The sequence below is a fragment of the Gigantopelta aegis genome, chromosome 13 (genome assembly GCF_016097555.1).
Source record: "Gigantopelta aegis isolate Gae_Host chromosome 13, Gae_host_genome, whole genome shotgun sequence".
Classification (NCBI taxonomy): Eukaryota; Metazoa; Mollusca; class Gastropoda; order Neomphalida; family Peltospiridae; genus Gigantopelta; species Gigantopelta aegis.
This window is the reverse complement of record NC_054711.1, coordinates 29,827,164-29,852,491: the sequence shown is the minus strand read 5'-3', so window position 1 is coordinate 29,852,491 and position 25,328 is coordinate 29,827,164. Positions and strand designations below refer to the sequence as shown.

The following is a 25,328-nucleotide window of genomic DNA, read 5'->3' as shown; positions in this document are numbered from 1 at the left end:
CATATCCTTTTGTGTTGTTCAACATTTCTGTACCTACCAATTTCAATTTCAAGTCGGTGTGCACATATTCTTGTTTTTGTTATGGCTTGCCGGAAGTTTTCATTTTTGACGTCGTCAAGATACGTTGCGCGTGTGTAGGGGCGTTTAATATGTTTATAGTAAAGTAGTTTTTTTATGTAGATATTTTGTGATCATAGTACTGTCGGTGAGATATTGCGCGTGTGTAGGGGCGGTTAATATGTTTATAGTAAAGTAGTTTTTTTATGTAGATATTTTGTGATCATAGTACTGTTGGTGAGATATTGCGCGTGTGTAGGGCGGTTAATATGTTTATAGTAAAGTAGTTTTTTTATGTAGATATTTTGTGATCATAGTACTGTTGGTGAATGTTTTGTAAGTGTGCTGAGATCTGATTTTTAAAATGTATGCCGTTTGTGGCCATGGGCTTTAGCAGAGAAGTATTAATCCCATTTTTGTCACACATTATGTTGAAATAGTTGTACCAGCTTGTTTTGCTGGCACCTATCGCTTTGCTTCATTGTACAGAATCGATAAGAATTTTTCTGGATTCACATAGATTTTCCAAATGTGCCGAGTACTTAATCATAGTGTTATGAATATCCATGATTAAAGGGTAGCTACCAATTTCGCTTTTGCAAACGATATTTATTGATTTTTGTTTCCTACTTGGAGTGTGAATTTGCAAAATTTATTATGAAGTTTTTCGAAGAGTTCGTTTTCCATTGTATCGAAGAATTTGGTGTAATCATGTTTCTTTATTATTCCAATGAAATCAGCTCCCCATATTTCACAATTATATTTTTAAAAATTGGTTTTACAAGGGAATCAAATAATTTGTTGTAGATTATTGGAGGTGGTGAACTACCCAGAAAACTGCTGTTGATTTTGAAGAGAGCTTTTAAAGCTTTGTTGAATAAGTTTGTTTTAGTATTAGTAAACTGTCCTCGGGAGTTTATGGTGGATCCCTGATACGTATATTCTTGTGTTTGATTTCGTTTGTTATCCCCACAATAGAATTTGCTATCAAGTTTTGTTTTGGTGGGTTTTTTTGTTATGGTCATAACGTTGGATTTCTCAATGTTTATAGTAAGATACCATGTTCAGCAAAACTCGATCAGAGTTCAAACAATTTTGAAGGCCGTCTGCCGACTGTGAGAGAAGCAAAAGGTCATCAGCCCATAGAAAGTGAGAAAGATTTTCGTTATGTAAATGGATGGGGTCACATGTTGGTGAAAATGAGACGTCATTAAGAATTTTTTTTAAAAGGGATGGGCTGAGATTATACCCTTACCTAACTCCTTTGTTAGAAGTGAATGTGGATGTCAATCCGTTATTGCATTTTAGTGCAGTTTCATATGGACTGTACATGTTCTTAATCATGTTGTAAAATTTACCACCAAACCCCTGTCGGTGTAGTTTGAGTAAACGACCATCTCTCCACACATTATCAAAGACTTTGCTGAAGTCAATAAAGCACAGGTGACGTGTTTTTGTTTTTTTTTGAGAGAGAGAGAGAGAGAGAGAGAGAGAGAGAGAGAGAGAGAGAGAGAGAGAGAGAGAGAGAGAGAGAGAGAGAGAGAGAGAGAGAGAGAGAATTTGTTAAATATTTTGGTCAGTAGAGGAAGAATTATATCTTTACCATATTTTAGCATTGCATTTGTAATTCTGTCCATGCCACAAGCTTTATTGTTTTTGGGTGAGTTAAGGGCATTACAGATTTCTTTGTGACGTGGCTATCTAGGAATGTATTATGTATAATATCCTGTTCGCGTAGTTTCCATTCTGAAATTAACTTTTGGGCATGTGCAGCTGGGTTTTTTCCATAGTCAAAAGATATTTCTTTAAAATGGTTGAAAAGTTGTTCTTCCAATTTAGGGCTGATAGTGATGTCATCTCTATGTCTGTCTAATATATCATTTATTAGTTGCCAACATTGTTTAGGGTTGTTATTATGGACTTCTAGTTTATTATATAAAGACTGTTTAAGTTTCTTATCAGATTGTTTCCTTAGTCGGTTTAGTTGTGGGGGTTTTTGGTAGACATTTTATTTCTAATTTGTTGGCTGTAAAGGTACTCTGATAGTGATTTGGCCACGGTCTTGAAATTCTTTGTTAGGATATTAATATTGGGTTATATTGGAGTCTGGGTTTTTTCCTCTTTTTCTACTTATATGTGATGCTACTTGTGAAGCAGCACTTTGTAATATGTCGGTAAACGATGTAACTGCTTCAGATATTCCTTTATCTGTGGAGTCGATATTGCTGCACATGAAGTTTTGTATGTTTTGCAGTGACTGTGGGGACAGTAGTTTATTAATATATTCTTTGCAGTTATTTTGGTTGATTTTGTATTTTAATGGTAATGGGTTGCGGTTGCTACTAGGTATTTTTAGTTCATATTGGCACCGGACCTGCAAAGAGATTGGGCAATGTATAGAATAGTGAGTGATATAGTTAACATTTAGACTTAAAATTGTATTCATGAAGTTTTCAGGGCATAGTATATAATCAACAGTGCTAGCTCCTTGGTGAGTGAAACAAGTTAATTTGCCTTGGTAGTCACCTAGAAATCTTCCGTTTATTATTCTAATGCCTGTTGATATGCACGGTAACCGGTCAAAAACCCATCTGGTCAAAACACCCTCAGTCAAAACCCCCTCCAGTCTAAACCCCCTCCAGTCAAAACCCCTTCCACTCAAAACCCCCTATTTAGAAAATAAACCTGAGTTTCTTATAACTGTTATGTTATGAGAAATAACAAAAGATTATGCAAATAATTGATACCAAAAATATAAAGTACTGGAGTTTATTCAAGCTTGCATATGATATAATTTAATTGCATAGAATTTCATATAATTGCATAGGTCACAGTTCATTAGATCACATTTAGATCTACTTCCATCTGATGCAGTGTCCGATGCTTTAGAGGGTATCCTCCATTGACTTAACACCATCTCGGCGGGCTGTGCATAAATTCATGAGCTTGGATTGCAGTTTGACAATGTTACGGCGTACACGTTTTGCTGGGGGCTCACCCCTGTTGTCTCGCAGTAACAGTGTGGATGCCATTGCCTGGTCTTTTCGAAGACTGTCTGTGGCATGCCAGATTGTTGGGTGAGCATGTCCGATAAGCTTGGCAAAGGCATTATTTCAGCCTTCACATACGTTGTTGGTTCGAGATCGATTCATTAGTGTGATGTCATGGACATTCCAGAATTCTGGAGCAAATGTTGGAGGCGATCGACACATTCTGATGGGTGGAACAGTGCCGTTTGATTGTGTTGGTAGCTGGACACGGCGAAACTGACCAGAGACGTATGTGTTATCGAAGTAGTCGATTAGTGGTTCGAGTCCATCTGGTGTGTTTTCCCACAGAAAAGTTTTACGTCGTCGTTCTCCCGATACAGATGTACAAGTCCCAGACTCTGAATCTTCCTCCACGTGTTCTGCATCAGGTGATAGAAGCAGCCATGACTTTTGCTGTGTGGGCCGAACGTTGAACTAACAGCTTTGATGATGGCTAACTTGTAGTCGGTGATCAGTCGATGGATCTGATTGAAAACCAAGTTCCTGACACTCATTCTGGATGGATTGTAGCAGTTCTTCATACGTGGATTGGCTCTTGTTGGATAGAAGTGCATAGACACAGCTGATCGACGAATCTCCGAGTGGCGCACGAATGACATACAGCTGATGGAACAGGAGTGGAGCAGAGTTAAATGTTCCATCCATGTACCAGACATCCGAACGAGCCAGATGCATTAGTCCCTCATCAGTCGCAAACACAACTCATACGGCTGGTCGTAATCCATTGATCCATTGACTAAGTCTTGAAATGATTGTGGATTTTGGGGAAGATGCTTGGCGGTCCCGACGTAGGGTACGTTTGACAACTTCGGGGTTGCCTAGAGCAGCACGAATCTCAGTTGTAGCAGTTGTCGTTGTATCCACGAGTATCTGGGTTGGCGTACCCTGCGATGTACCACTTATGTTCTTCATCGTGCTTTTCAGCCTACTAGCTGCGACAGAGTCGGGATTGGGATCATGAGTGTGTGGGACAGTGCATATCACTGTCTGGATCTTGATATCCATGGTCACTGCTCCCTTGCAGAAAAAGAAAGCCCTGTTGGAGCATTCCCATTGCATAGTAGACTTAGACTTGTTCTTTTGGGTGTACATATATTCTTCATGCAGAAGCTTTTGACCGCCCTTGTTATTTTGTATAACTTCCATGGTTGTCATAAGAATAAATGATTAATAGACCAGACCCTAACCATATTTATAGCACTCCATGTGACACTTACTATATGTACTTTCCTTTGATGTTCAAAATGAACTGCTCAATTATTTGATTTAATAATATTATTTAAGGATTCACTGAAGGCTTCCCAGTTACATTAATCCCTTCAGTAGCTAAGATCAAACAATTTATAAATATTGCTAATTACTATCAAGTTCTTTCATTATATTATTTTATTATTTAAAGATTTTTCCAAGGCTTCCCAATTACATTAATCTCTAAGATCAAACATGGCTCTTAAGATCAAACATTTTACAAAAATTATAATTCCAAGTCTATGAGTAGCTTCATGTAAAGCCTTGACGTCTATTTCGTGTAACATACACTAAATAACAACATAACTAAATATATTTCAGATAATTATTTATAAAAAATTTAAACAATTATCCATCTATATCAACACTATACTAATTTTACCACCATAAATAAAATAAAAATAAGAGGGTTTTTTTTACTATTTATCGCAGGGGGTTTGACTGGAGGGGGTTTTGACTGGAGGTTTTTTTGACTGAGGGGGTTTTGACCAGAGGGAGTTTTGACCTGGATTCGACATGCACAATTCACTGAGTAGTTTCCCATGGTTGTTGTGTATAGCATCCTGGGAATGTCTTGTGTGAGACACGGAGTCTGCACTGTAATTGATAGGTAGTGGTAAAACGTCACTTGAATCATCGTCAGTGTGATCTGATAACGGTTTGTTGTAAGGACCTGTTCTTGAGTTAAGGTCGCCCATTAATAGTATGGAGCCTAATGCACTAAATTTAGCAATTTCTTGTTCCAAGAAGAGGAATTGGTCCTGATAGTAGGGAGATTCAGACGGGGGTATGTACAGTGAACATGTGTATAGGTCTTTATCCCAAACAAAGTGTTCTTTAGGTAATCGTACCCAAAGGATGTAATCATTGCCAGTTAAAGTTTCTTGTATAAGACCACTTAATGTATTTTGGTATAAAAGAATTAGTCCTCCAGATCCCTACCTCCAACAATTTTGTTGTTTTTAATACTATGTTTTATAAGGAATCATATCCTTCAAGTGATGAACAAACATTATCAATATTATGGACACTAGAATGGGTTTCTTGGAGTGCTATAAAGTCAAATTTCCTCAAATATGCTTGGATTTCAAGGTTTTCCAGGTTTTTGGCAAGTCCGTCAATATTTCTAGATAAAAATGACATCAATCCATGATACATATCTATGCTAGATGGTTACAAATATGATAATATACAATCAAAACACCAAGACTAAAAATATTAGGAATAACCATTAGGCTTATCCATTTGCAGTGTATAGTTCAAAATAATGCAACTATGGTAGATTTTAAGTGATAATAATGATTAATAGTAATACAATATTGTAGTTCAAAACAACATACATAAGATAAATTTTAACTAGTAGTCATTAGTATATTGAAAATCTTGAGGTAGTCTTTATAATTAAACAAAATGTAATTATGATCATTGTATGTAAAAGATTTTGCACATTTGATAGGCAGAACACTTTTTGTTAATGTTGAGAGTACTTGTCAGGTTTGGCTGGATCAGTCCCAACTCTCTTATAGGGAAAAACTAAAATTAACACAATATGACTAGTTTTGAATTCCTATGGACCTCAATTCAGTTTCCTTGAACACCTCGAGGTTGAAATTCAGCTACATGTATATATGGTTGCAGTATTAAAGGGACATTCCTGAGTTTGATGCAATGTTTAAGATGTTATCGACTAACAGACTTTTTAACGATTGTAATTAAATATCAAATAAATGTTCCTGCATAAAATATTAATGGCTGTATATTAAACAGGTTTCTGATCGTTGTAATATTTGTACTGGGTTAAACTTCGTCTTATTTCCTAAAATAAATTGTTTGGTACGTACGAAATTATTTGAAGACGAAATCCAGTTTGGGCTTCTTACAAATATTAAGACGACCAGAAACACATTGAATATACAGACACTGATATTCTAAACAAGAAAATATATTTAACATGTAAGTTTAATCGTAGAAATATTTTATTAGTCGGAAACATCTTACAATGCAGCAAACTCAGGAATGTCCCTTTAACTAAAAATGAAAATAAAATAAACAAATGAAAGTAACGCGCGTTACAGCACAAAAACACAGATACTTACGAATGTAAGCACTTGCCAGATTTGACTAGATAGATAGCACCGTCTATTTAATTAGTATAGCACCATGTCTTTATAGGGTAGAGAAATATGCTTCCAGCATACACAGTGGATTAAACCAGTTGCTCGTGTACACTTTCCTGTCATCCATCGTAGGTGTAGCTTGTTGTCGTGTTGTTGAATTTCCATTTCTTGTAATCCTGGTAATCTTCATAATCGGAGGGGTGGGCATTTGGTTTGGTTGTTCTTTGTGGGTGTAGGAATTCCCTGTCCCATAATGGATACCTTGTTACTTTATATCTGCTACCATTCATGGTAGATCCAGCTTGTAATCTGTGGTTAAACTGGTAGACCTGGTAGTCGGGTATATGATCACTTGGTTTCGCGGTTCCTCGTGGGTAGTATTCCATGCCCAATGATGGATACATTGATTCCTTATAATTACGAGCTACAAACCTAAGCCTTTAGGATTAAGGTGTTTGATATCTGTAAAGTGTTCTGGTTTGTTGGATATAAGTAGCATGCTGATGTAGTTTATGTTGTTTCCTGTCCCGGACAGAAGAACCGGCTGAGGCCGGTACTTGTGCCCAGGACAGGCGTGCGCTACAACAGCTTGCTCTGAATGTGCACGTTAAACAATTTTCCATTCCATTCCAGTTTATGTTGTTTGAAGTGCACAGTGTTTCCAGTTCTCTGTTACGTATATCACGCTTCCGCGATGACACATTCCGGTGGAAGGTGAGTGCTAGGGTGATGAGTGTGTTTGGAAGAGAGGAACGTGTGTTGGATAATACTATTTCCATATTACTGAGGGCGGTATCCAACGAGTCTCTCTGCACATAATTTCCGCCGCATTGGAGTATAATATTTTTGGGATGATATTTCATGTTGCAAATGAAGTTTGTTGCGCCTCTGGTGGACTTGTTGGTGAGTTCTACGGTGAAAGAGCGTTTTTCTGAGAAAAGACGTTTCGTGTTAATGTGTCGTATATTGGAATCACCTATGATAAGAACATCTACAACCGGTTTGGCAACGCAGGCAGGATTATTTTCCTGAGATTGTCTTCGAGAGTCGGCAGGGTTACTGTCATCTTCATAAATCAAGGCTAATATTCGTTCCTCGTATTCAGCGTTGATACATGTCGTCAAGATTACTGATATCCATAACTAACTATCCACTATTGGAAGAAAATTTGTAACACCGATTATGTCCCTTACACGATGACATCGCTGACCAATCACAGCATCGGTAACATGTGACAATCTTGAAAGCAATATCAGTGTTCGCCCGCCAACATGGAGTTTACATAACAAGGGAATCTATAAGGAGCGTTGCGATTCATTGCAATCAGATCTCATCGCATCCAGTGAAATTTAAGCATTTTGTGGCACGATTTCTTGACTACGTGTATCAAGGCTGAATACGAGGAACGAATATTAGCCTTGATTTATGAAGATGGGTTACTGTTTGACGTTGCAGATGTTTGAAGTGCCACTCTGATTTGATGTTGGTAAGTTAGTGGTGCAGCAGGATATGGCGAGAAACTGTTTGGCACTGAGCTGTTATTCCTATTTGGCACATATTCCCTTTAGGCTTTGTTGTTTACAGCTGACTTATTACTGCTTGGAAGTCCTCTCTGGTTTTTTAGGTTGTGTTGCTGAACTTTCTATCAGTGTTTTATTAGGTATTACCTGCTGGGGTGATAATCGAGACTGTTATCTTTGCGTAGCTCGAGTTGGGTATTAGAGGCAGTCCTATCCTGATTAGTAGTTTTTCACAGAGATGTGAACATGGCATGTGGGTTGTTTGTTTTTTGTTTTTTTTTGTTTTTTTATTTCGCTGAACTTTTGATTGACAGATTCGGCGAGCCTGTCGAGTTTTTCAACAAGCTGGTCAATAGATGTTTGTAATCTTTCGGTTTGTAGCACTTGTTTGAATGTAATCTCGTTCTGTGTTGCCTTGCACGAGCCGTGGTGTTTAGCAGTGGGATTGCTAGTAATGATATGTCTTATATCTAGCAGAAGATCACAGATTGAAAGTTCCACCATATTCAAGGTGTCAAAAAACATTTATGGGATTGTTCTCATAGTGGGTGGACCCTAGAAATGTAAAATGCTGGTGGTCAAGATTTTGGGTTTTAGCTTTGACCGGCTGTGTTATGTCTGGATTCTCTGTTGTACATGTATCTGTATCGGGAGCACATGTAACTGGATGCTGTGTATCGGGGTCACTAGGCTGTATTGATGAATTGGCATTTTTATCAGGTGTATCAGTGTTTAGGACACAGGTTATAAGTTGCAGACAGGCGTGGTCTGTTTCTAGGGGCGGGACGTAGCCCAGTGGTAAAGCGCTCGCTTGATGCGTGGTCGGTCTGGGATCGATCTCCGTCGGTGGGCCCATTGGGCTATTTCTCGTTCCAGCCAGTGCACTACGACTGGTATATCAAAGGCCGTGGTATCTGCTACCCTGTCTATGGGATGGTGCATATAAAAGATCCCTTGCTGCTAATCGAAAAGAGTATTGCATGAAGTGGAGATAGCAGGTTTCCTCTCTCAATATCTGTGTAGTCCTTAACCATATGTCTGACGCCATATAACCGTAAAGAAAATGTGTTGAGTGCGTCGTTAGACAAAACATTTCTCTTTTTTTATTTTTTTTTTTTTTTTTTTTTTTTGGGGGGGGGGGGTCTGTTTCTTTATCATGGTTACAGATGGCAAGATGTTCTGTGTTACAGTTGTTAGGTGGATCCAAATTTTGGACAGGTATTTTATCCGTCTTAGGGGGCACAGATGGAAAAGTGATGTGTATTTGAGATGTCGGATAGTGTACTTCCATATCCCAGGGACAGGTATGTTGTGATAGATTGTCTGATATGGCTGTCCAATTTGTCGAAGAATGGATCGGGGTTGATAGATTGTTGTAGAGATTTTAGAAAGTGCAGAGTGCTTTTACTTTTACCATTTATAAGGAGTCTACATGTAGTGATGTAGAAGTTGGTGGTTACCTGGCTATCATTTGCAGTGCCGTGAATTGTCATAGCTTTTGTGTAGACGATTCCAGTTTTATCTATCTGTTCAGAGTAAAAGATTGACACTAAACCATAATTTTCCATCCTGTGGTAGTGTTCTATAATTGATGACATGACACATTCAAATGCAGCTGCACTGAGTCACTTCTGCACTGACTCGAAGGATGAAGTTGAGTTTAGAAAACGTGGAGATTATTCTCCCCCCCCCCCCCCCCCCCCCCCCCCCCACCCTAGGGGCTGTGCTCCGTGCGCTTGGGCCTTTGTCCAAGTATCGCGTAGAGCACAATGGCGACTCGGCGACCGTCACGCTGATATACGGCGGGGACCGGAAGACCCGCGCACCTAGCAGAAGAAGGAGGAGGCGACCCAAGGTTTCACAGGGGGGACCAAACGTGGCGGCTCAACCGCCAGGGGCGGTCCCACCTGTTCCGAAGAGGAGGACTGGACTTGGCGTGGCGCGGGGTGATCCGAACCCGGTGGCTAAACCACCGGGGGAGGTTCATTCTGAGCAGCACCGGGCACCCAAGCCGAAACAACCGCCAGGAACCATCCAGGGGGGACCAAAGCTGTCAGCTCCACTGACAGTGGCGGTCCCTTCTGTTGAGGAACCGACGAAGATGGAAACGGGCCACGTGGTCTCTCATGACCCACCGGCGAGCCCACCACCACCTCCGGCAGTTGTTGTTGTTACGGACACCGCGGCAGACCAGCGAGAATTCAAGAAGAGGAAGATGTCATCGGTCACCGTACCGTTGTCGTCTGATGATCCGGAATGGATTCTCGTCTGCGACTTCCTGCCGCACAAGTACACGGGGGCGGTAATCGGTGACTTCACCGATGCCAAACACCTGAAGGGACCTTGGGACGACAAGCACTGGCGCCAACTTCCAACCGGACAAGGGAAGTACCAGCTGCAAGGTGCCCTAAACTCAGATAAACTATACGTGACAGCTCAGCAGGAAGGACTGTACAGGCAGGGGCTCCTGATGCCAACGATGTCAAATGGGACCATTCACCGCATCTTGAAGATGGTCCTACGAGACATATACCCAGGAGCCATCGACCGCAACATCAAGTTTTTGACTGAAGGACTCCCCAACTTCAGGCCTGAACAGTCCATCAAATCGCCATGATCCTGCTGCACCAACCTTAACTAGGACAGGTAACCTCCTTTTTGGGCTTAGTTGGACTTTAAACATTTTCGATCGAGTTCAAAATTCTTATGTTTATTTTTTTATAAATAGTCCAACGCACTTTACTTTGGCGCCCGTTCAATTGCTCAAATCACCTTAAAACCTTTTCGGCCGAGCAATCAAACTTATTTTTGGGTTTAAATTATTAGTCCGGACATGATGTTAGGTGCAGGTACTCTCCGTAGACTTAGGTTTTTCTAGTTAGACCCGAAGGAATCGAAATTCAGCCAGTCAGAACACGGCCCATTTTCGGTGTCTACTAGTCGGTCCGCGCAGTCGCTGGACACTACTAAATACTTATTCAAAATTCTGCCCACTTCAAACTCATCCCCCCCCCCCCCCCCCCCCCCCCTTGGCCTGGACTCAGTAACTGGCAAAGGCCAGAGATTGAGCCCAGGACAGGCGTGCATGAAACTTTCGTGGTATATATGCACGTTAAAAGGATTTAATGAATGAATGCACTGAGTGTTAAAACTATCTAACTTTACCCTCCTGATGTTTTAATGCTGATGTCCATTTTTACGGCACGCTCACTTGCGTTTAATTTAGTTTTCATTGCTTTTGGTTTGTTTAGTTCGATGTCGTTTACTTTTACTGTCGGGTGATTCGTTGTGATTTGTTGGTTAAACTTCGAGTTGGGTTTAGATGGTCGTGCGCTTCTTAGTACGCAGTCGATGGTTTTATCACCGCCATCATGCATTTCTTGTTGACATTCCACCATTTTGTATTTTCGGCAGGTGATATTATGGCTTTAATATATGTATATTCTATTTTGTGCACTTTTAAACCATACCTTGTTTATACCATAGCGAATCGGTGAGTGTTCTTGTGGGGTTTTGGGTTTGTTTGTTTATCACCGCCATCATGCATTTCTTGTTGACATTCCGCCATTTTGTATTTTCGGCAGGTGATATTATGGCTTTAATATATGTATATTCTATTTTGTGCACTTTTAAACCATACCTTGTTTATACCATAGCGAATCGGTGAGTGTTCTTGTGGCGTTTTGGGTTTGTTTGTTTGTTTGTTTGTTTGGTTTGTTTGTTGTTGTTGTTGTTTTTTGGGGGGGTGGGGGGTGGGGGTTCTTGTGTGTGTGTTGTTGTTGGGGTTTTTTTGGGGGGGGTCACGTAGTTATCTTCGGTAGTCTTTGTGTCTTCATTTGTATTTATCTTACAGAGATCGAAAAACACTTCCATGCTCAAGGGAGATAATTCATCATCCCCATAAACATAGTGAGGCAAGGACAACACATGTAATCTGACATCATGTCATGACGTTGTTTGATTACGTCATGTCGACCCACCCCTCTTGAAGTGTATTCCATAAACAAGCAAAATGGCAGACGGAAGAAAACTGCATGTATTTTGCCCTATGCAATCTCAGCAAAGTCGATATCGGTGACATCGTAACAGTCTCGTATGTGGAATCTGTGTCACTGTAATAAAACAAAAATCACGATGTATCTGGACAAAATTTTGGGGAAATATAACGGTAATTAAAGGTACGAGAGTAATTTATCGTAGTTGTTAACAATTTGGTTCGGACTTTAATATGAATGATCTAGCCAATTCTAAATTATTAACTTACTAAAATATTATCATTATTGCAGTTTTAATTATATTACATGTTAAGCAGTAAATTTTAACGCAAAGTAGACCAAAAGCAAATAACTTTCGGCTGGATCAAAGTTCGAGGTGCACGGAACTTTTGATAGAGAAGTTAACACCACAAGTCCTTTGATTGGTGATGAATGTGAGTGTGTTGGTTGTAAATATATATATATATATATATATATATATATATAGTTTCATCTGGGCGAAAAATGGATGCATATTTATTTGATCTAGTGCCACTGTGTCAAGTAGCCTCCCAACAGGCCTTTTTCGTCGGACCATCGATGGCCCATCGTCGGCCCGCTGTCGTTTGCCGATGTCGGCCCGAAGTCATTTTTGCTCGTCTATACGGAAGCGGTCCGACGTCGGCTGCCGACAATAAATCGATGTCGGCCCATCATCGGCCCATCATCAGCCCTTCATCGGCAGATATGAATATTATATTAAAAAATATGCTATATAAGCCTAAAGCTGTTAGGGGTTTCCCTGCATTGGGGAAGTAGATATTACTGGAATATGTGCTACAGTATTACTTTTAGGTTTAAAGCGGTCCGATGTCGGCCTGACATCGGCCCGAAATCGGGTCACAGTCGGAATTCCGATATTGGCCCAACACCTGGTCAATCAGCCTCAAGTCAATTCAATATCACCATAGATGGCTGCTCCAACATAGATTTTAAGAAGTTATGGCAGTCTGATGTCGGCCCAACATCGGCCCGATGTCGGCTAAACATCGGGTCACAGTCGGCATTCAGATATTGGCCCGATATCGGGTCGAGTCATCCTCAAGTCAATCCAATGCTACCATATACAGATGCTGCTGCAAAATAGATTTTAAGAAGTTATGGCAGTCTGATGTCAGCCCAACATCGGGTCACAGTCGGCATTCAGATATTGGCCCGATATCGGGTCGAGTCATCCTCAAGTCAATTCAATATTACCATATAGATGCTGCTCCAAAATAGCTTTTAAGAAGTTAAGGCAGTCTGATGTCGGCCCAATGTCAATATCCAATATGACCATAGATGTTGCTCTACATTACTTTTATGGCAGTCTGACGTCGGCGAGACATAGTCACAGCCAGGTGATCAAATACCAGCAAAACTGGATGTTATTGTAATAGATGTACCAATGTAAAATAGGTTATTAAGTCTAACTTGACATGACAAGATGCTTTATACAAGTAAGTTTTAACCATTTACTAATGAAATGAGGTATAACATGTCTTCTAAATGTAACCAGGTGTTAAATTATTAATTATCAAAGATTTCAATTAAATATTAATTATAATATATTAAGTATTTATAAAAACTAATTTGTAGGAGTCGATCTTTAAATATAAAATAGTTAAAGAAAGGGTTTGTTGTCTATTTCATCTTTTGTGTTAGCAGTGGTCATTGTTTATTGTGCTGGGTTTGTTAGTAGTTGTTAATTCACGTGCGACGATGACAGTTTACGCAAGACTGATGACTCGACACCGAGACATGCACTGCATGCTTTTGGACTACGCCCTTTATAACTAGATTTTTCCTAATTGTCAGATTACGATCAGCTTTCATCAGAAGCAGACAGTCCATACTAGTTTATCAAATTATTCTGCAGAGAATAAGTGGTTAATTATAATATATATTTTTAAAACACTGCTGCATTTCAAGTGTCTGATCAAATAGACATTGTGGATGTCTGGTAAGATATATTTATTTGTAATAGTATTTTATATTGATATTCGGACATAGTGATGTAATAATTTTATCTTAATTGAGAGTTTATATTATACATGTGCGCGGAAGTGTGAAAGTTAATGTGTGATTGCAAGGAATGTTTGTATTATATTTTACAGGTTTTTCCAATTGGCCTACAATAAAACATTGGAACCACAAGAAGTGTTGTCTTTACTTCTGCCCCTGGTTACATAAAATTTAATAAGTTCATGCGTTCGTAATTATAAAGGAAAACTAAGTCAATGTACTTGTAACAATTGCATTAATTTTATTTTAAAACCCTCTATATCTTGTAAATACATATATATACGAACAATTCCACAACGAAGCGGACAAAGACGTATCTTAATAAATGAATGTGTTTTATGATCAACAATGTGATCCAACAATATGCTTAAGTTCATGGATAAAAAACACAAATTGTCATTGCCAAAACGATACACATGCTGAATAAACGCCTATTATTTTGACAAATAAATACAATAAAAGGCCACAATACAGTCAGACCTCGTTATAACGACCGTCGTTACATTTACACTATCCGACCACAAACTGTCGAAAACGAACGTAGGCCCCTACACCAATGTTATTCTGTTAATTATATCGGAATTCACACCTTCCAAACAAATGCGCACCCGACATCTAAAAGGACTAACTTCGATCAATCAAGTCTATGCAAACGAAGTAGGGTATCGATCGATTAGACTGACTGAATGCACTTTTGATTATTAATAATTTACTTAGCATTTGATGGTCTGTGATCCATCCCCGTCGATGGGACCATTGGGCTATTTCCCATTTCAGCCAGTGCACTACGACTGGTATATTAAATGCCTTGGTATGTGCTATCGTGTCCGTGGGATGGTGCATATAAATGATCCCTTGCATGCTTCATACAGGCTTAAACAGATTGTTTTCAAGGACTTTTCTGCTGTTTTCAAGGACTATTTTTCAAGTACACATATACCATAATCAATTAAATGCAATCCATAAGCATCTATGACATTGACTGTAATACCAGGCTAAACCACTAAATAATATTACCTGTATACTGTTATGATAATCTGGTTTTAAGTTAAATCTGGCTTTGGGTTATGTAATATGGACGTTTTTATCGTCGGGTGAAAATTCAAGTAAAAATATGGAAGACTATGTGTTTCGCTGGCTGAGAGAATAAAATATAACTGTGGCGGACATATCTCATTATGTCCTATCATGTGTTTAAACAACGACGGCGTGCTGAAATAATAAAATAATGACTTACCTGGAGAGCAGACATGTGTTCGGCAAGGTGGCTGACATTTTGTTTTTGTCTGTTCGTATAGCCAGACCGTGATCTGTGGAGCACCTGTCTGGTGGCTTTTCGTTTTTGGAATGATTTGATTGGTCGACGAATTAATTTACATCGTAAGTTATGAGTTCTGCACGATGTTCTTGTGGAGTGCATTCTGTTGCACACGTCTTCAGATGCCTATATAAACTGGGAATCAACGCACAATCTTCAGAACTCGAAGTTAGAGTATCTCCTGTCCAGCACCGTCAGAAGTTACCACGTCAACAAGGCATGAAGGAGCGGCGACCGGTCATCTTGTTTAGCAGCCCTTGGCAGTCGTGCATTGAACTTTTCGTGATGGACTGATTTTCGTTTGGTGACTATTAACTAATAACTTAAACGCCAGAATTCTGTGGGAAAACTTTATTTATTTAAACATATATATTTATATAAAAACATTTAAAACACTTGCTACTTGTTATGTAATTTTGTCAAGAACGTGTGTGCTCAATGTTTTAGCTATTTAGTCAATTTATTAATCGGGCAATTAGTTTATTGCATTGAATAATGTGATATTAAATATCACACAGTCTATATCTAATAATTGTATTTAATTGCATGTGATAACCTGTACACATGGCAATTGTTTAGTACCATGATTGGATAATTCGGATTTATCAATCTTGGTACACGTGACTTCTGCGGTCTATTAAAGTTTTTAATCCAGTTAGTGGTTATTGTGGATCGGGAAGGTCACAATACACACTAGTAGCATACAGTGTCGAAGTGTTTACTGTATTTCTGACAGTTTAATATTTCTAATTAAATATGTTTCCAAAGTACTGCAATGGTGTACAGGTTAGCTTCCCACTTCAAATTATAGACACACTTGTGACTAATTTTTCTGATTCAACAGACGCCAACACATGCGCAGTTACAGCATCTCCGGTGTGTGTAATAATTTGATACCCGGTGAAAAATGTTCAGTAACCGGTTTAAAATTTTAGTGAAAAATCTACAAAAAGTGTTTTCTGTTTAATTGTTTTTCCAGAAACTTGTTATATTTATTGTCAGTGGATCTTAAGTTTTAAATTTAAGGATGTTTTTGTAAAATTCGAGCATTTAGTCACAAAATTCAAGGACTTTTAAAGCATAAATTCAATATTTACGAAATTTAAGGACTTTTAAAGGACTACCCTGAAATTCAAGGACTTTTCAAGGTCTGTGCGAACCCTGCCTTGCTACTATTGACACCAAATAGCGGTGATTAATAAATCAATCTGCTCTAGTTGTGTCATTTAATAAAATTTTTATAACGGCAAATTTTGATATAACGACAATGTCCATATAATGACAAAGTGACCCAGGGACGAACGTGGTCATTGTAACGAGGTCTGACTGACATAAATTATGCTTTATACAATCAAATACAGCTTGCAAATATGTAATAGCATATCTAGTATCTACATGTTACATAATATGACAACGTTATGTTTGTAATTCTTGGTCAAATAGACCAACTAGCACAATGTAACACGAATAACCGAAATAGCAATTTTTTCATCTCTATCATTTATTTCTTGTTTCTAACAAATGACACTTGATATTTTCCTACACTAATACATACTACAGGTAGTGAAACCACACATTTTTCACAACAGTGACATGAAACATGACATGGATACATAAAAAAAAATTGCACCGCGAGTAACCGAAAAATATGTAATGTGAGTTACCTACATTTTATTTTAATAGAACAATACCAGTGTGTGCATAATTGTTCTTACTAACACCAAGTTAGTTTTTGCTGCCACTTACTGGCTAATAAGCCTAAATATACATGTGCAATTACATTTTTACTATACTAATTCTTTTGATTTGTTCAGGATTAATAATTATACATTCAACACTTATTTTCTTTATTACATTTTATTTGTTAAATAATCAATAATTAAATTTCCGTTACATTCATTACAATATAACGTCATCCCATTGGTCCAAACGTAGCAACGGGAGTTTGTTCATTTCCCGATGAACGTAAAAATTACGTCAGGGAACGTCATATCTGATGACGTCATTTTATATGGGCAAGTTGTTTCATTGAGCGTTATTGTTTATGGATAAAAAATAATTCCAAATAAAGTATGACATTTTAATGTTATTCTTAGCAAGTATGATTCTAATTTAATTATAACTATCGGCATGATTCTTCGCCGATTCATTTTGCAGATGAATTTCTTTGTTCATACCCTGATGAACGTAAAAGAAATAACCGACAATCCTTAAATGTATATTATTAAAAAAAAAAAAAAGGAAACATTGGTTACTCGCATTACAAAAAAATGAACACTTAAAATCCAAAGCTTCTTCATACTGGAACAGCTATGATAAAAGTGGATATATTGGTGAAGATATCGCACTCCGAAATGAAAGTTTTGACCTGACAAACACATTACAGTCCCTGGAATTTGCCATTCAGTGCCATTCACCCTTTTCAAGGGACAGTACAAAGTGGAATAGTCCCAATGCAGTACCAAATTTGCAAGATTCTGAAATCATGATTTGGTGACTGATATGTTGTTCAATATGATGGGACAACACTTATTTTCTTCATTTAAGGATTGTCTGTTATTTATTTTACATTCATCAGGGTATGAAAAAAAAAAATCACGTAAGTTTGCGGATGTTTTTTTTTTTTTTCATACCCAGATGAACGTAAAAGAAATAAGACAATATTTATAATTAAATTTGAATCATACAGACTAATAATAACACTAAAACCTCATACTTAACCCGACACTGCTATATGATCTGGGACAATAAATATGTATTAAACAAATATAATAATAAAAAATATTTAAAAAAATATTATGACGTCTCTTCCCAAAATTACGTCATCACACTTGTTATTTATTACACGTGTGCTTCGTATGATTATTATTAACTCGGTTATGTTGAACCATATGAATAATAAACGGCTCTAATTATGAAAAATATGCATTAGTGTATAAAACTAGGGTATGTCCCTTTAACAACAGAAAACCCAGGACGGTCTCTTTAATAATTGACTGCACTACAGAGATTCGTATTTATAGAATAATACAGTAGGCTTTCATTATGCTATGCAAAAATAACATTTCTAATGATGGAAGTTTAATTAACCACTGGTGATTTATCATATAAATATGACAGGAATTAATTTACCTACAATAGTTACATTAGTTTCCACATAGTGTGTGTTCAACCATTTTCTAGGCATCTTTTCACAATGGGGGGAGGGGGGGGGGGGCAGCGAGATGTAGCCCAGTGGTAAAGCGCTCGACTGGTGTGCGGTCGATATAGAATCGATCCACGTCGGTGGCCAATTGGTATATTTTTCATTCCAGCCAGTACACCACGACTGGCATATCAAAGGTCACCCATGGTATGCTCTATCCTGTCTGTGGGATGGTGCATATAAAAGATCACGTGCTATCAATGAAAAAAATATTGCGATTTTTTTTTCTCTAAGACTATATGACGAAATTACCAAATATTTGAAATGCAGTAGCTGATGATTAATAAATCAATGTGCTCTAGTGGTTTTGTTAAACAAAACAAACTTTAACTTTTCAGAATGGGCTCATGGACTAATAGTGGGTATTATAGCATGCATGATATATTACACTATGTGTAAAAGAAATCTTGTTGCCCAACTGTAACACAATAAGTACGTTCTGTGACAAATACCGTAATTACTCTGTTATAGACACCCGATTGTCGCTAATTAAAAAATGACCAGACGTGTCGCTAAACAAACATTCCTTTCCTTTAAAAATATTAATGAACATTGCGCATAATTCACAGACTTTGTGTTCCATAATAATCGGTGGAATTATCAAGACGTACTGTTTGGCTTAAGTACGCGACGTGTCAACGCAGTCAACTAACTAGCGACTCTTCCATAAATTAATACATTGGATAGTTTAGTTTGGGAGGGATGGGCACACAAAAAAAAAAAAAAAAAAAAAAAAAAAAACCCAACCGAAATGCAAGTATATATATTTCTTACACACCCGTTGGTGAGAACATCATGGATTGTTTACGCACAATTTCAAGACATACGACTGGCTGCTCCTAGGTGATGACCAGGTCACCAGTGCCATGCATCCAGTGAAAAAACAACACGGTTGAAATAGATTACACTGTGACGTATAGTTAACCTAACAACCATGTGTCTGTGACGCGTAAATCAGCTACAGGTGCAACGGCTGTAAATAACATTTAGCCGAAAAAGATGTTAAAATTTGATTAAAACCTGGGCTTTTTTTAGGATATGTAAGAAATATAATAATACATTCGTATCCGTTAAATACCATTTATCTTACACCTCGTTGTTTAAAAACGTATCAAACTCGATTTCACTCGTTAGATACATTTTAAAACAACTCGCTGTGAGATAAATGGTATCTAACGGCCACTCATGCAATATTCTCTATCTCCATGATACATGTATCTCGGTAAGCAGACTGTCAAAATGGGCCTAAAATGTCCAGAAGATGTTGATGATATTGACAGACATAAAATCTAATAGGATTCAAACAGAATAAAATTAATAAATGTAAAGAAAACTAAAAAAAACAACCCAAAAACCTCATACTTTATTTTGAATTATTTTGTATTCATAAAAAATAACGCTCAATAAGACGACTTTCCCATTTAAAACGACGTCATCAGAAATGACGTTCCTTGACAACGTAATTTTTACGTTCATCGAAAAATGAACAAACTCCCGTTGCTACGTCTGGACCAATGAGATGACGTTACGTTGTAATGAATGTTACAGAAATTTAATTATTACATTTTATTAGTTAAATAATTAATGTATATTATGAAAAAGAAAAAGGAAATATGATGATTAGTTTTCATACTGTGAATGTGTAAACATTGGTTACTCGAGTTATAAAAATAGGACATGACCAAAAATTCCAAAAAAAAAGAAGACATTTCATATCTTCTAAGTTCAAGGTGCATAAATAAGTCTGTGAAAAATTGGTAGATTGCCATAAAGTCAGACTTGATCTATAACAGTGCATGATAAAAATGTGCATAAAATTTCCTATTCAATATCTTAAAGAACTGAGAGAGAAAAATCTGGTCTCCTAAATTCAAGGGCCAGAACTGTCAAAAACGGGAAAATGGTCATGAATGTCGAACTTGATCTGCTGAATATCTGGAAGCATTGTGAAAACAGTGTATGATACGCCCGTTAGGAGTGTGATGGAAAACCATAGATAGTAATGAACATGTTGATTATGTTAGGGTATGATTAATTCCAATTATGTGAAATTTTTGCAATGGGATAGATGAACAGTTTATTTTGGACCAACTACTGATGATACTGTAACCATTGGAGAAGGTGCTGTCTGATTAATGAAGTTATTGCTCTTTATTAGAAAGGGAAATTTTGTTTAGCATGGGTACTCTGGTGACACATTTATACTGGCAGAGAAACAGTTTATGTAATGTTAACAATATACAACCACCAAGAAATTAGCTGGTCACGGATTTATTGTTGTGCAGTAACCATGAACAATAGGTCACAGTGGCCTAGTAAAAGTACACGACACACTACCATCCCAAGTTGTTCCTACATGTAAGGTTAGATGGTCTTGTATGCAAGATATGGTCCAGACTAGAAAACGGTAAGAGACGGGACAGATGTACAATGACATACCACAACATGACCCATCATAGACGGGCATATAAAAAAAACTCAACCCAGTCTGTAAATTAATTTTTCTTTTCTCCCAAGTTCAAAAACAAAAATCAAACTTGATCTGTAAGAGTTAAGAATAAAGCTATGCACAAAATTTCAGCCAAGTATCTTGAGGCATTGTAAAAAGTAAACCCCCTAAAAACTATGTGGGACAGGCGGACAGAGACAGGACAGACAGCACTACTACCAATACAAGCAGTTTGTAAACCCAAAATGTAATACTGTATACACTATGGAACTAATACAGCGCTATCGATTGTGCATTTTCACAAGATGAAATTAACCGGTTTAACTACCATCAATGGGTTAATATCGGTTTCCTTTAACCAATAGCATGAGGGTAATAAGAGCGAGGGCAATACATGAATCCAGCTATAGTTTCGTAAAATCAGTAGAATTCACATGCAAGTAATAATATCTATATTATTAGGGGTTTTTTTTATGAATAACAAAGTTTGTCTTAAAATGTTTTAACCAAAACAAGAGGGGGACAACAAAATGTTGCCATATTTCACTTGCACAGTCCAAGCTAGGATTGGGGTATCAATTTCATCACTGTTAATTTTTAAAGAAACCGATTTTTCGTTTAACCTGCCTGGGATTTGTATACTTTTATTAACGAGTGCTGATAAATTATGATATCACAAGACACAAGGGGGATATTCTTTTTATCATCCATTATCATTCTTTGCGACAATTGTAAACAGTAATGTGGGTTGAATGCCACTTTATTTGGCAGCGGTAGACTCACTAGTAGAATGGCAGTCACGTGACGTCACTAATGACACCGAAAAGACACACAGTGACGTAACAGAAGTGATATCTCCTAAGGGGAATATCACAGGATATATCGCAAATTATAGCGCCAGCGATATCTCCTACAAAAGTCTTTAATGGATGATAAATTATGGTTATTAAATTAAATTACATCATGTAGTCATCACTGTTTCTTCTTCGGCGTCCGCCATCTCTGTCGCATTCTGTACGGACCATTCCTTCGTTATTTTCTCGATAACTGAATTTGACACTAGTCTTGTCTCGTGGTTTCTTCTAACAGCCTCTTGAAATTAGAAAAAAATGGCATATGTATAATCACATCATTTATCAGTTATATATTGACATTTGGGACTAAGAAATAATTTTTAAATGCAGTGTACAGGGGCAAAAAGGGTCTTATTCACAACTTGGAAGATTGTTGATTCTGACTGCGTAGATAACAATACCCCAAGGCTACCTCTATATTGTTTGAACAGGATCAACATTAACCAGGATTGCTACCATGAATATATGCTAAATATATTAAAATATATATTGTGAAAAGTACATTATGCGAGTTGCCAATTTATTTGACATTTTATATTCAGCATCAAAAATTATTAGCAGGTTGTAGGTCCTCTAAATTTGCTACTTTGTTAATATTTTCTAATTTAAAGCAAGTACTTACGTTGTGCAGTCAGCATAGCACTAGCTGGGCTACCCAGCAAGGGCAAACTCGGCCCAGAGTTCCTGCCCATACTGGGGGTTGACGGAAGTCCTCTTGGTGCACAATTTTGTGTTGACCTCATTGGTTGGCAGGGTAGTATTATCGGTGCTGGCGTCGGTCTGGCAATATCCACCAGGGATGAATCTTCACTATCACTGCTGGACAGTGTACGCGGTCTTTCAACAACAAAAAAGCAAGAGCATGAAAATTATGTAAGCCAAACAATACTTTTAACTGTCAGCCTATAAGGGTCAATTTTTTTCATGAAAAGCCTGGATGATTAATCATGTTCAAATCAGAATGTTAATTTTAGTTATAGTTGTTTTACAGTCACCTTAGCTTATTAAACGGCTCGAAATGAAGAATTGTGTTGCCTACAGCAATTTCAAAAAAAAAATGCTGCTGAGAAAATTGCTTACCAATGCCATTTTTGAGCCTGCCTAAGCCAATTTTTATTTAAAAGTGTCCTTTGCAACAAATAAACACGATTGAAAGGTTATTTTGCTGTATATAGACATTTTAAATGTACAAATGTTAAATACTGTCTGATAATGTATAGAGCGGGCTGTATTGAAATTTCAGGTTTGGTATCAGTATTTTTGCAGTGATTTACCCCTGTAGGGTATTCGGTATTGATAAACACCGATATCGAGTGGTATTTTTGTATGCTCGGCTTTTGAACAATGGAAGACCATCAATGTTTATCTGTATTGAAACTGTATCTGCATCAGCAAAAGCTGCCTCTACTGGGCAGAGTGCATATTTTAAAGAAGACGCAATTCCAAAGTGATGGTAAGAACCTTCACCAACATCACGAATCTGGTAGTGTCTGATTGTCTCAAGCAGTGTTCTTGGATCTTTAGGAAGTGTTGAATGAAACACCCGTAAAATGTTTAAAAGGGAAGAAACTGCATTGTGAGTAACTTTATACTTTGAAGACCATTCTGCAAGTTGAGATTTTAAAATTTCATCAGTTCTGTCATTACAATTATCAGAATCAATGCTGTCATTGTCACTACCACTATTCTCAGAGTCGAGTGAATTTTCTTCTAAATCAGGTGAAAGAACTTCTAAATCTGAATGTTCTACATTTACATGTATAGGTATGTTATCTGCATGTATTATGCTTTCATGTTCAGAGTTTATATCATCTTGTAAAATGTTGCATGATGCATTTTCATAGTGACAAATATCACCCTCAACAGATGTCAACGTTTCATCAGAAATACTGGTATATATTGACTGCATATGCTCACCTACTTTTGCTCGGATTTTCCTTCGTTTTGTCCAATATGACATTTTTGTTTGGTGTATAGTTGCTCAACATAAAATATTCAGTAAAAAAAGTAGAGACAATTTAAATTAAATTGTCTCTACTTTTTTTACTGAATATTTTAATGATAGATTACAATCAAAAATTAATCTGATGAGCTCTACCAACGATCAATTATAAATTTCATAATCGATTGTTGCAAATGTTATTATCACAAAATACTAACTGACTATCATAAATTACAACAGATGATTGACGATGAAACTCGAACAGATTCTCAACACTTCATCATAGACAGTAAAAAAAAATGAAAGAAAAAGACAGTACAATGAATACATATCAATCTGAAAAACATTCTCAACAAATTAACCTGTTGTAATACAGTACTTACTAAACTTGGGTCTATGCACTGTTTGCATATATATACTCCTAATACAAAAATGTATGCTAATGACTATAAAAAAACAAACAAGCATCAATTAAATACACATGACTAGGTCTATAGCTGAAACGGAAAGAAAGCTGGAAATATATTTTAAAACCTGAAATATCTATATACAATATCTAAATAAAGGTAATTTTTTAACATTTCCGATCAAATCCAGTCTATTTTGTGAAATTATTTTGTGCAAAAAAAGTTGAAAAATTACGTCCCTGAAAATAAATGCATGGTCATGGTGTAGCTAGAACACAATTTCTAACTACTTTGGCTATGATGAACCTTAAAAAATATTACTAAAACTGGGGCAACATACTAAAATAGATGCAATTTGTGAATACTAAACTAAAACATGTATGAGCATATATTATGATCTAAATGGATAACTACAGCAAAAATGCTTTGTAACTTGTATGTTTACTACAAAATACTTAATAAAACAAACTGTTCAAAATATTAATCATAAGGACAAACGTCGAAACCTTTCATTAAAAGATTAAATCAAATTCAAAATGTTTCCAACTTTCTTGCAAAATTACTCAGCTCACATAAAACAATAGTCCCGCACCAAATATTCCTGAGACGTTTATTCTATCAAACGAAACTAAAATTAAAAACAAATTCAAAATGTTTTTTGCAAAATTACTCAGCTACTACAACTGATTTTCGTTACTAAAGCCTACAAAAGATTTGTGATGAAAATATGAAATCATTCTTATTCTTATGGAATCAAAATGGCCGTTCTTGTACTACAGGTACATTTTAAATTAGCCTGAAAGTAAAGAACGTTAACTGTTCAAAGAAAAATAATGCAAAATTACAATACCTATGGGTTGAACAACGTCAAATTTTGAAAGAACTACTCACTGTCGTGTTCGATGGCAATCTGATTACGATTCTATCCACTTAAATAATGGTAAATTTTATCCAAACTCACGTTAAAGAATAGTCCCGCACCAAATATTCCTGAGGCGTTTATTCTATCAAATGAAACAGTATAAACATTTCTAACAATTATCTAAGGACATGTTATATATTATTAAATATACACATAAATAACACTGTTAATGCATTTTTTTGCTAAATAACTTTTATTGAA

General features: G+C 37.0%; 1 long non-coding RNA gene across 1 annotated transcript; it reads right to left on the bottom strand.

Annotated features, from left to right (window-relative positions):
• Positions 1-20,058: 20,058 nt before the first annotated feature.
• LOC121387553 lies at positions 20,059-25,101 on the bottom strand. The gene is made up of 3 exons (XR_005959841.1): positions 25,056-25,101; positions 22,479-22,693; positions 20,059-22,094 (listed from the first exon to the last, which is right to left on the bottom strand). It is a non-coding gene; the product is annotated as an uncharacterized LOC121387553 (long non-coding RNA).
• Between the last annotated feature and the right edge of the window lie 227 nt (positions 25,102-25,328).